Genomic DNA, 13992 nt, shown 5'->3' on the forward strand with positions numbered 1-13992 from the left:
CAAGACGCCAAGTATCATTCACCCTAGAAAAGATGTGATGTGAATAGCCCTCATATCCCCCAACACTGGGAAATCAGCTGGATTCATTAGGGACAGAACAATAGCTCTTTACTCCAGGGAGAAAATTCTGTCGTCTCCACAGCAGGATTTCAGAGAGACTTTGCCAGGAAGATTATAATGGAGGAACCTCTCCCCTGTGTCTCCTCCCTCAGGCACCACCACAAAAGAGAATGCACTAAGCATACAGTCATATCGGTTGTATTTATCTTTATTTTTAATTATATGTTAACCATATCTGACTGAGACTCATCTATTATTCAAAACACATTTCACATAAGCTCTAGCTTTAAATTATACCTGTGTGCAACTTACTGCTGCTGGCAGAAAAAGATAATAATAACCATAAAGCATAGAGGGCTTGGTTACTGATATCCTGACTTGTTTCTGAGGCCCAGGGTTACTTCACTCCTTAAACAGTCTCCTTCACTGTAAGAAAGAATATTACAATCTGGCCCATAAAGATTATAGCCCTGAGTACTATATTAATGGGTTTGAAAACAAGAGAATTAAAATACATTTTAATTTATCCAGTTTTCTAACTGTAAAATACAGAAGCTTCAGCTCCCACAGGCAAGGAGCTTGATCGTGCTGGGACAGGCACAAGCCAGACCATCCCAGTTAATCCAGCTGTACTGACTCAGGTATGTGTCGCATCGGCTGTGTCATCTGCCTCACGCCCCACCAAAGGACTCAAGTCACACTATGCTGTCATTTGCTGTTATTTCAATTATGGTGTGTCAATTTATGTCGTATCACATCACATTAAAGGTCAGATTCTTGGTCCGCCTCCCATCACAAGAAAATACACCTTACATTAAAAAGCAGATAGCTCCCCTACTTGAGTCAGGAAACAGACACACAAACAAATCTAAGGGTCCAAACATGTCCCCATGTGTCCAGGACATCGCCTGGCTGCAGGATTGGGGCCCAGACCATTATGTTGTAGCATCCCGGGGTTAGACACTGGTCTCCAAAGTATATAAACAAACTGGCCCACATGACGCACTGGGGTGTTTGACGGGGAGCTACACTTGTAAGAAACATCACAATCTGCTTATGTAATTAGTAAGCGAAGCACAATTTAGAAAACACATCAGACAACAGGTAGAGAACTACAAAGGTAGAAACAGTCAAGCAGGTGAAAAGACTAAATAACTTAATTTGCCTAAGCTAAAATAGAAGCTCATGAAAGATCAAATGAAAACGCTCTCCAAATATTACAACATCTGGTGCTGACACTGTTTAACATTCAGCTTTTTTACAGCAAAAAAATGCTTGCCCTTCCTGTTAGCCAGCAAGAAGAAAAGCCCTGATGCGACTAGTACTTGGCTTGCAAGAGAACAGCGCTGCTTAAGGCAGGGAGAAGCTCTGAAAGCTGCTGCCAGCATCTCAGGGGAACAGAAGAGGAGGAAAAACCTTGCAATGCTGGGTAGATAAAATTATTTTGAGTGCCTTTCTTCTTTCTCTTATTGCTGTCTGTGTACAACCAAGATAAGCAAGTCCAAACTAATCTTCAGCCTGTAGAGTCCTTTTGCTACAGTCTAAGGTGTGATTGAAATTGCCGCAGCTCAGACCCTAACGCAGGGTGCGACAATAGTTGAGCCACGGTACTTTACAGAAGAGGAGCATTTGGTTCAAAGAACACTAAATATTCACTAATAAATAAAACAAACTGCCATCTAGATTCTTACAGACAGAAAACTAAAAGTATCTGTACCATATATATAATCCATTTTTGACTAACTGACAATGTTACTGGGTAGAAACAGATCTCAGATGTTTAGTGACAGCACAGGCAAACACATTTGCTCTATTGCAGCGTCTGGCTTTGTGGAAGTAAAGTTTCGCTACCCAGATAACTTTGAAATGTTGATTTGACACTTTTACTTTTTAAAAAATAAAAGCAGTAACTCCATTTCTATTGCAATAACGTTCGGGGACTTGCAATCGTGAAGCGACAATAACTCATTTTTAGTTTACTCCTGATGGACACTACCAGCAGCTTGATCCACAGAAGCCTACTGATGCCAAAAGGAGACTCTTCCCCGAGCTTAGCAGGCTTTTCCGTTGCCTTTCTTATCAGATTGCATTTATTAGGCTCTCTTTTGGTCATTTAATCAAACAGAACAACAAAGCAGCGCACATATGTAAGCTCATTTATTTTTGCTCACTTTGCTCTTTATGATTTTCAGCAGCTACCGTGTAACCTGTGCTACTCCTTACATGTTTGTTACCGTCCTGGGAAAATACAGTAAGTAACCTTCGCGGACAAGCTCACTGTTGAGACACTCTCCCGGTGACAGATTTTATTTTTCTGAGTTACGTTTCTTTTGCTTGAGTCTGAAATGAGTTAACCCAGAATGAACACTGAGCTGCCCTCAGCTTAAGACAAGTTGCAAACAAGATTGGTTACCAAACAGCATTTTTTCCCCTCCTGTCAGATGAAACAAATGTACTACTGCTCTGGCTCTGCCTCCTTTGAGACAAGTGTATTTCTTTCTGTAAGATGTGGGACATAGGAAGTTTCAGTATTTCATGATAAAAGAAACATTTTTAAACACAGCATGAGGAGTATGCCCATATGCTGTTGGACAGAATGTGATAGATAATTTAGAAGAACATTCTGCTATCCTAGCGTCTGCTGAGATATATATATTTTTTTCCTAGTGAATCACAAAATCTATTGAAAAATGCCACATTAATTTAAATACATTCCAAATGAAGATCATATTTTCTGCTTCCCTCCAGTACCCCAAACTTGAGAGCCTAGGCATCCAGTAGGATGCTAAATGCTCCTCGTCTTTCTGGGCTTTTGAGGAACTGAAACACGAAGAATGTCAACTGAGGGTAATTCACATGAACAGGTGAAACAATTCCTATTCTCTCCAAACATTAAGCCCAGTGACGGATATCGTTACCTAAACAGAACTGCTTTAATTTTCATTGAACCTTATGGCCAATTTGACAGAAGGTTTAATTGAATATTCCACACTGTAAGGAAAGATAATAACTAAACTGAAGAGAGAATTCTTGGAGTATATCCAGTATAAATGATAAAAATCCTTTCCTTGTTTGCTGCCGAGGGAATTGGTTTCTGCTGTGTATGCTGGTGTGTTTTCATACAGCGCTACAAGTCAGTATTTCTTCAAGACAGAACTGCACCTTGGGAAGAGCAACTCTTCAGGAAACTGGGAAGTGAAATGGGTAGGACAGCTCAAGGGCATTGCTCATTAACACAACAGCCTGCTCGTCGAGGTTACTCAGCAGTGTTACATCCTGCTGAGCAGGAAAAGACTGAATTGGCTGGCTCGCTCTTTATTTTTTTTGCCTATCACTTCTATTAACATCAACTGCACACATAAATGGTGCTAATGGCTTTGAAATTGTAAGAAAGAAATTTTTATACTAGATAGTCCTACTACAAATTGTGTAGACTTCTCTATGAACAAGATCTGCTAAAGGCGCTTCCCATTCAAAAGAAAGAAAACACGTATTTTAAAAAAAGGAGATTTAAAGGTCTCATATGAAGTGTTGTATCTAAGGGAAGGGCCTCATTGCTCTGCCTCTTTGCAGACCATCACCAGCCTGCTTCCACCTCTGGGCTGCTCATGGCTCCTGTCTACCACTGCACCACGGCTGACCCATGTGTTTAAGAAAGAAAAACAGTCAGGACTAATAAAGAGAACAAAGCAAGAAGAATCAGATATTTTCATCAGGAGCAAAGCTGAAATGAATGATATGGCTCTTTCCCTCCTTCTCAGCATCACCACCCCACCACCACGTAAGATGTACTTTCTGCAGATCCACTGTAATGCTCTGAGCCATGGGGGCAAAACACCCTCCCAGAGATCTTGTCTGAGACATCTCCCGCAGGCTGGGCTCCCGGGCTGAGACGCTGGATGGGCAAGAGAGCCACCACCTCTGTCCCTTCCCCTTGCAGCACCAGGCTGCAGGACTGGGCTTGTTTTGGAGCTACAGACCTGCAACACCCAGACGCTTCCCCCCACTACCACCTCTCTTTTCTGACATACTTTTCTTTCCCAGATTGCTGCTGTTACCAAGTACAATTGCAGTTAAAGTGGAAATCCATGCTTGACAGGTGACATCTGACACGCAACCATCTGACACCCGAGTTCAAAAGCAGTGTCAGATGTTCCTCAGAGCCAGCAACGCAGCCATAAAGATGCAGAGGCTCCGAAGACAGCAAGAAATAAATCTTCACTCTCGTAAATGCAGCTCTAGAATTTGAAATGAAGACTGTAATGGTCTGATGACTCTATTTATGAGTGACCCACATATCTGGAGCAGTTTGAATTAAAGGCAGGGTTAAAGACCTCCACCCCTGGTGAGTGTGCTCTGAGCTTTGAGGGAAGCCTGAGGAGGTCAGGAGGCAGCCCAGGTCCTGCCACGGCCGGCACGCAGAAGCCAACATGCAAATGCCACCCATGGGTCACGCTCCCGCTCAGGGACTTCAACTGTGAAGCCTCTCGTTCAGCCTGTCTGTGCCACAGCGGTACCGTAATGCCAGTTATTTAAATGCCACATAATTAATTATAGCAAATGTCATCAAATTAGCATTTTTCAAATAAAACGTTGCTACCTGATCCGTACATGCAAAAGCAAGCACATTTTCCCTTTGCTTCATCTACTGGGTCTAGACAGACGGGAGGAGGCAATTCCCAATGCAGCGTAATGAGTGACTTGTCCTACGACAAAAACTTTTATTTAACAGAACGTAATTTGTGTTCTCTTAGGAAGTCAACAGCATGATTATGATCACAGATGTTCTCTTAAGCATACAACAAAAGCACATTTCTCCATTACTGCAAAAAATCACAAGTTTCTTCACCAAGCTGCCTTCCCCCTGAGTCATCACAGCTGACATCGGGAAAATAAACAGATAAACTTGCACTGCTCTGTTGAGGACGATATCAGCCCACAATAGAGCTATGAATAATTATAAGACAACAACAGTAGTAATAACAGTAATAATAATAAATAGTACAATAGAAGAACATCAAGGCCATGTCCAAGCCCTCTGTCAAAAGATCAGTTACAACAGATACTACAGAACCGACCTCCTGTTCATTAATGATCAGGTTATTTGTTGATCTCCAGTGCCGAAATAGTAGAACAACCAAAGGGATATTTTTGAAAGATACTTTTAAATACATAAATAGCAGTCAGGTTTGTTCTGGTATCTTATAAGTTAAGCTCTAGCCCTGAGGAAATCATTCAGCAGAGTTATATATCCAACCCTACAAACACAGGATTATGACAGGAAATTAAAATATTGTCCCTACCTAGCACAATGCATCTATTGTTACCATTGGGCAGTAATAAAAAAAAACACGCATTTTTCCTCTTGAAGTAACAAAGACATACATTCTGGTTTTGAGATGAATAATATCACATTTTCACCAGGGTTCTCAAAAGCTGCTGCGTACCGCATCTATTCTGAGTGTGTTCAACCATATGCTGTCACTAGGAATAAGCACACTAAACACGCATTATCTAAAAACCTAATGTAAACTGTTTGTTCCTCTGGATTTTAACTAGGAGCTGTAGACAGCTTAAATTACCTGTGTTGTACTTGTGCACGTGCAACTCTCAGGGATTGGCACTGTGACCAGAAATCCACCCACCAGAATGCCACCAGAGCCTTGCTGAACCTTGCTTCCATCATGGTCTGCTCCGTCCATGGCACTGCTCTTAACCACTGAACCAGCAGCTTTGAGATGTCTTGCCTCACTCCATTATCCTCATCCATCACCAGACATGCAGGTGGCCTGTCACAGCCGCAGAGGGGTAGCAGCCACACCCCATGCCTGAGGAATTGTGGCCTCAGGTTCTCATAATCCCGTGCCAGCGGCAATGGTGGCTTCCAGAGTGGTTTGTAACCTCCCAGGAAAGCACAGGCAAAGTCCAACCACAAGGACTGTCCCCAGGGTCTACACATCCTGACTGCACCTGTAACTTGAAGACAGAAATTGAGACCATGTTGATTTTTTTCCCATCCCTGTTGAAAACAAGTCCTTGATACAACGAACAAAGACAGGCAAAAATGATGGTTCAGGCTCAAAATGGTATCTCTCTGATAAGAGACCTGAATCTGTGGAATTTTTTCAGAAAGCTGCTGCCAGCATCCTGTACTATTAGAAACCTTTATATTTACACCTGGTCGGTTTGACATGACCTTCACCTCTGACCTAGCCCCAGTACAGCACGTCACCGTGCACGCCTTCAACTATTCTTCAGCCTCCTCCTGCAGAACCGTCCACACTGGGTGTTCTCATACAGAGCTATTTGTGGATAAGGTATTATAAATGATTCAAAGGTTTGTACTAGTTAACTATTGATTTATTAGTAAAATTTAAGGTGTTGATATAATTGCTGTCTTCCAAGAACACATATCATTATTGTAGGATTTTCAGTTGTCTTGAGTATGACAGGGACTATAATGTAGATATAAAAAAAAAAAGCTGAAGTAGTAGGTCTGTGTGCATATTTTAAAGCCACATATTTCTTTTCCACAATACCTCCCCTGAACTTCAATTGATTTTAATCTTTCATGTAATAAGGAAGGTGTGTAAAAGCCAGGCTAACAAATGCTATCCTCCCCACCCCACCAGCAGACAGGAAAAACTCATGAAATACTCATATTGAAAAAGCCTCTTGCCTTTAAAATCCTGGAACCTTAGAAAAGAGAAGTCCCTGGGGCAATAACCTATAATCTCTCTATCATCTATGGCTTGAAAAACAAAGACAATTCTGGCAATGTGTACAGGCTCTCAACTGATTGAGGAGCCGAACACTGCAGAAACCCTCAAGGTGAAAGGAACTCTCTCTGGCACATCACTTCAAGGTGAAGCCTGATTTTTCGTTTTCAGGTTTAAGTACATTAGGCATTGTCAGAAGTAAAGCCGATTCCTGCCAATTTTTTATCCAGCTATTTACAGAGAGGTTTAGGCAATGGATTCCCTTCCCACATATTTGTGAATAAGCAGATCGAATTACCAGCGCCTGGTGAGCAGCGCTCCTGGGTAGCAGCGATCGAGGGATAATCAGTCTGGCACACTTCGAGCAAAGGACCCAGAACCTAATTTGCACTACGTCACTGGCCGGAAAATGCACGTGCAGTGGTTCAGTTTGTCAACAGGGCACTGTAAATCTGCTTGTTCTGGGTCATGGGCACACATTTTGCAATTATGGCAAGAAAACACAAGGCTGTATACAAGAGCATACATCAGGGATGACTTTGACATTTAGCTGCACAGTATTAAGAGAAGCAGTGCTGAGAGCTGTCGGAACAAGCCCTTGCTAATGCTCTGAGCAGGCTGTGCTGCTGAGTAATGATGGGAATAGCAGGAATGCTTTCTCAAGAGAAGACCAGCCTTCAGCTAGCATGCATGACTTACTGCCAACACACAGGCAGAAAACTTTTAAAACATGAACAAAGCAGAGGGTAACCAGCTATTTGTTAACTCCATACACAATACGCACAATTCTCCTTGTCTGTTTGGCTTTGGCAATAGTTGAACATTTCCATATCCCTCGGACAATACCATCATAGGACACAGGTGACATGATGCTTCAGCATCTCCACCTGTTGGAGTTGTATCTTCTCCCCAGCGCCAGTCATCTGAAGGTGCTAGTCAGACATAGCCAAGGTGTCCAGCTTTTATTTAATTGGCAACTGCTTAACAGAAAGGAGCACACGAAAGCAGAGACCGTGCTAACACAGCCATGGGTCAGCCCATCACTGAACAAGGAAGAACAAGGTACCTGTCTCTCTTGGACGACTTCTAAAATGCTCTCTCTGTCTCCGTTTCCTCTGCATTTGCCTGTGATTCTGCAGAACTATTTTATTTTTATCTTAAATAGTCTAGATTTCATTAGAAGCACTCAGTTTAAATGTCTTCAAAAAAGAATTCTGACCTAGCAAGACTGTTTTTAAGAAAACTTGAAGAATAAAGGTAGTGTCCATCTAAATCAAGGCAACAGAGTTGTTTATTCAATTCCTTTCAATCTTTTAAAAGCATACAAACTTCAGAAAAAAGCAGCTGCTCTTCAGAAAGATCTTTTAATACATGAGGGCTATTTGATAAAAAAAAAAAAAAAGGCTGAATTAAACTGTAAACACATTCCTGCAAAAAAAGCTTGAGATTTGCAATTTTTCTAACTGAATTTCAATGTAAAGAAAGAAAAAGAAAGAATAAGAAAAGAGCACACAGGAGATGAGTACAGTTTCTCCCAAGATATACACCCATCCATGGCTACGAAGGACAATACTTGTTTGTACTTGTTTGTTTTCAAGCCCTGGGAAGGCTGCAGGGACCGCCACACCTGTACTTTGGTGGTGGTGGAGCCTTTCACACCCCTGTCCAAACTCTTCTCCTTGGGATACCTGTAGCTCCCTACAGCATGTATGTATTACAAACCCAACATGATGCTTCACACATGTCCCCATGTGCAAATACTTCATATTCAGTAACGTGGGAATAAGGTGAGTGTGGGTTTTGTGTCCTTTCTATCACAGACTACTGGCACGGGCATCTTCTAAGCATCTGCCTTGTTACAAATACGCATTTTTGTTACTATTTCTAGCAAGTTCAGCGCTGGCCTTATGAAAACCAGACAGTATTTCAATGTAAGAAATCACTGTGTAACTGAAATAATGGTGAGGGAGGGAAACCTCATGCTTATAAGGTTATAGCTTTGGTGCAAAGTTGTCAGCACCAGCTTGCGTCGGTCTCTGTCTGCCCTGAATACAAGCCTGATGGCATCCTGGATATCCGGGGTTTAAAGAGAACCAACTTATTTAGGAAAAGAGAATAACCTCTCTTAAGGTTATACAAAGAGGTAAATCAAAGCCCTTCTTGCAGTCCTTGCATGCTGCATGCCCTCTTGAGACGTGCCAGGCATCACACTGCACAGTGTCAGGAATCTGAGCAGGCTCCTGGCCACAGACGGGAAAACCTCCCTAGCTCTTCCCACGGCTACTAAAGCAAGAAAGTGTTTAATCCTGTAAACAGGATCCAATGCTGTAATCTCCAGCTGGTTACGTTATATAAATGGATTTAAGGCATTTGAAGTCTGCTGTTGGGACACCGAGCTGGAACCTCAGCTGGTTTATATTTCCATAACCTCACTGAAGTCAGTGTAAATGCACTAATTCAGGGCCATTTGAGGAGCTGTCCTTCACAATTTTTTTTAATTTTGCAATTCCCTGCACGGAGAAGACAAAGGGGAACAGGGGAGCTGCCAGGATGCACCAGCCACCAGCACAGTGTCCTGCTCTGCACAACCACCCCCAGGCACAGGGACCCGCAGCATTCACAGAGACTCCCCAGCTCTTCTGAAAGTCACCATTTGTCCCCATTTATTCTGCTAGGACATCCCTGCAGAGGGACCAGACCCTCCACGCACACACAGATATGCAAACGCAAAACCCCACACAAATCTGGCATTAAAATTAACACCGCTGAATGCTAAATTGATGGGTGGCTTAAATAAAGTTCAATCAGTAAAACATCAGAAGAGCAAGCGCGAGTACAGTTTGTACAATCTGCCCATGGACAGCATGTATTCCTTTAATTTTTAAAAAATGTTATGAACTTTAAGTAATGCAGCAGGGAAAAGATATCAGTAATAGCTGTCAAAAACCTGATTTTTATGACTTCTTACGCTGCAATTTAGCGCCCTCAAAAACTGCTCAGATAAATGACATTTTTGAGTAAAATCTTTTTTCTATCCGGTACAATGCTACAGGTTAACCTTGCAAACATTCCTCGCTCCTGTTTCAGCAGCAGCATGGTGGGGTTGCCCCAGAGACAGAGTTCACCTCCAGTGGTCCATTTAAACCACCACCACCCAGTGCAGCTTTGGGAAGAGAAGCTCCTTTTTTAAGGTGTTTCTTACAATAGGAGAAAACTGCTCCCAGAACCAGTCCTTCATGCAATATAAGCACATCAAAGAACAGCAATTACCAAACAACACAGCCTATCCCAAGGGTAAAACTTCAGGTTTCTTTGCTTATAGAGACTTCTGGTTCTTCACGCAGAGAAAGCTGATACTTCAAACACAAACGTTATGCGTTATGGTGGACAAGCACTTCAGATTGGACTTTGACCTGGTGTACTGTGGAGTACTGTGTCCAGTTCTGGGCTCCCCAGTTCCAGGAGGACAGGAAACTACCAGAGAGAGTCCAGTGGAGGCTACGCAGATGATCAAGGGACTGGAGCATCTCTCTACCAGGGAAAGGCTGAGACCTGGGGCTGTTCAGCCTGGAGAAGGGAAGACTGAGAGGGGATCTCATCAATGCTCATCAATATCTAAAGAGCGGGTGTCAAGCGGATGGGGCCTCAGTGGTGCCCAGTGACAGGACAAGGGGCAATGGGAACAAACTGGAACACGGTAAATTCCATTCGAACACAAGGAAAAACTTCTTTACTGTGAGGTGGCCAGATGATCTCCAGAGGTCCCTTCCAATCCCTACAATTCTGTGATTCTGGCACAAACAGCATTTTCTATAAATGATTTGCAAACCAGTGTCACCATGACAGACAGTAAAATGGCCTGCCAAACCCGCCAGGGTGGTACCTGGGGGAGCAGGGAGAAGGGGTGCGAGGGGCCGGCAGCGGCAGCATTGCCATCACCCATGCATGGGGGTTTACAGGAGTCCGTTCTCTCTGCATGCCTGCTCTGAGACCTGCCTGCGTCCTGTCACTCAGAGGCACTGAGGATAAACACAAAATAATTGCATCTCCAGAGATGAAATATAGTGAGCTGCCCCCCTGAGGAGGCTCTTGTTTTTCTGTTAGAAAAAGGACACGAGGAAAAGCTCTGAAGAAGTGCACGGCAATAAAATGATTATAGAGATAAAAACCAGATGCAAAATCAATAAAGAGAGCAAGTCAAAAGGCAAATGGAAGGGAGATGACATGTACTTTTTTAAGAGAAAGTCATCTGACCGAGGTCTATTACTTTAGAATTAAAAAACAATTTATTTTATTGTTCAACATGAAATTATGTTTTACTGTATTGCTGTGAGCCAGTGAAATACCAGCCACTACCTAATGTCCACTTATGCCAAGCCAGCGAGCTGCTGAAGCCTTTATAAAAGTCATTGATTAGAACTCCAAGAGAAACTAACAAATATTATCCTTTGCTATATTTTACTATAAATAGCACAAAATATCAAATAGATGCCCAAATAGGAGTTGATTTGCATTACTCATCTGAATGCTGTGACCACCTGCAGCACTTTGGCAACTGGGAGACAACCAGCTCCAGAATAGTTTTTGGTTTTTTTTTTCTTTTACTTTTGGTAAATTACAAGTCAGAAGTTAAAAGCAAGAAAATTAACGAAAATCATGTAATTTCATTCTAGCAAAGAGAAGGCTTAATGGGTAATTGAAATAATGTGCACTGCTTCAGCAATTTTTTCATTAGAATTAAAAAAAATAATGCCTTTCTGTTTTGAAAATTAAGGATTATACTGGATTGAGAACTGCACTACGAAGAACCTCCAGATTGCTTTTTTTTAGATGCCTCAAAGACAAATAAGAATTTCTAAAAGCAGGCTTTTATCTGGAACGGAGGGCTTTGGTCTTAACACTACCACACTCCATAATGAAAAATATGCAAAGTAATTAAACCGAGAATAACTCTTTATGTATCGCTTTGGTAGCACTCTGCTGTCTCGTTAGAACGTTGTTCGTTGAGCAGCAAGAAATCAAAGCCATGGAGGAAGTTTCTGTTGACCTGTTTGCTTCTAAACCCGTCGCACCTGAGAGCGCATCACAGGAGAACTGCTGCCGCTCTCAGCACTGCGGCTGCCGGGGAACTTTGTAAGAGCCAAAAATAGTTCAAAGACATAAGAACGAATGCCTTTTTTTTTAAAACTGATGCCTTTTAAAATATGCAAGAGATGGAAATGATAATACATAATTAGTACATGTGAGAATATGTAACAAAAATAGTGTTACTCTACCTGCTGATGCATGCTAGCGGCAGCATCACCGTGTAATAGTAAATATGGAAGAAAGCTCTCAGCCAGGAGGATAAACGGGACGGTTTCTCTCACATGGGTTTGACACAGCAGTGGTTTTGTAGTACAAGCACATTTGTTACTCTCAGACCTTAAATATACACATCCCTCATTCTTCAGTCATAATCTGTCTTGTATAGTAAAAAGATTTTTGTCAATGTTGGAAATGCAAAGCATCACTCAAACCTGGTCTTGTTCCTTCTGCACCAACACAAAATACATCCTCTCATCCCACAATGTTACACAGCGCAGCTGTTTACAGAACTGGGTACTCCACCACCCAGAGAATTTGCCCACCGCTTGCAAGCCCACGGTGCATCTACCACCCGCTGCCAGCCCAGCCAATGGCTCTGGCTCCCCTGAGAGCAGCACCAGGGGCTTCACACACTGTCCCCGTACCAGTCACCTGGACCTGCTGAAGCCCTTGCCCAAGAACTGGTCTCTACTTCTCCATTGCATTTTTTTCCACCTCTATCATCCATCAGAAAAATATAACTGATTTCAGTTGCAGTTGATGTGTTGACTGAAGGTCATATGACTTCAATTAAGCTTTCCAAATCAAAGAACGTACCTAAGCTATGAGATAAAAAAATAAAAAAAAGAAGAATGTATTTTATACACAACTACAGCCATTTGCAGCCTAGTTACACCACCTTTTGCATGGTATTGTATGAATGAAAATATACTCCTATAATTAGAACAGGAATTAACTGCAACAGTCAAGCTGTTAAAGTCATGTGTTAAATGCTGACTTCACTGACCCCTCCACAGGTTTCTGCTCTTTGCAATTAACATCCTCTAATTAAGGAGATTTTTCCCTATATTTAACCAACTACGAATTAATTACTATATCCTTCAATGAACAGACTTAAAAGCTTGTAAAGCTGGGGGGGGGGGGGGGGAGCTTGGTTAGTATTGCTACAATTTTAACTTTTTTGTCCTTTGAAGTTCTATGTAAACTTTTTCTTAACTCTTTATTCTGTACAAATTACCCTTTACTTCTCCCAGGTAAACAACGGTAAGGTATAACTTCTCCCAGGTAAGCCATGCTGGCTTATGGCTGCAGTGGTATTACTTTGCTTACCCCAAGAAAAGAATGAGAAGTATTTTAATATTAAAGAACAAATGTGTACAGTAAGAAGTACACTGTGACTGTGTGTGTGTGGCAATGCAGGAAATACTTCCCTTAAATATTTCTGGGATGATTTTTCATCCTGCGGGGTTTGTTCAGTGGAAAACCAGCGAGCTCCTTCCTTAAACAAGCCAACGTTTTCCTCCCGAAGGATGCAGCCCAGCCAGGGGAGCAGTTAAGGGCAGGACCCACACCCCTCGGTGTGCACCCACATCCTCACCCCGCTCCGGTACCAGCCCCTCGTCCGCAAAACTCATTTACTCCCTGCGCTCCCCCGCAGCTCCCGCCGCCCCTCACACAGCTGTTCCGCCAACTTCCAATTCACAAAAGCAAAACCTCTTTAGAACCAAAATAAATACTAATCTTAAATTCAATGTACCCTGACAGCAAATAAGTTTGCTGTGCTTACTTCAGCATGAATAAAAAGCCCACAAGGAGACTCCTACATAAGAGTATATTTACAAGTTCCATTACCCACTGGAGAGATTGATGTAATAAACCTATAATAAAAAGCCTCGTGTTATGGATTTCTCTAATGTTTCTTATCAAACAGCCTGTATTATCTTGGCTTGTGTATTCAATTTAAAATAGGTTTTCAATAAGTGCCTTAGAGCTAGAGGTCATTTTCACTTAGTTTTCCGACACGCAGGGATGTGTACTGTCTTTTTCTGCCCTTAGAAACTAAAAGCTGTTTGTAACTTGGTCAAGTACAGTTTACAAAGTCGGGAGTCGGATAGATTAGAGAGAA

The 13992-nt window shown here is 42.2% G+C and overlaps 1 protein-coding gene across 4 annotated transcripts in view; it reads right to left on the bottom strand.

Annotated features, from left to right (window-relative positions):
* The window catches only part of CNTN4 (contactin 4), a 345846-nt gene that overhangs the window by 132806 nt on the left and 199048 nt on the right, over positions 1-13992 (bottom strand). The gene's annotated exons all lie outside the window — the stretch shown is intronic.

This window comes from Chroicocephalus ridibundus, chromosome 10, assembly GCF_963924245.1.
Source record: "Chroicocephalus ridibundus chromosome 10, bChrRid1.1, whole genome shotgun sequence".
NCBI classification, from domain to species: Eukaryota; Metazoa; Chordata; class Aves; order Charadriiformes; family Laridae; genus Chroicocephalus; species Chroicocephalus ridibundus.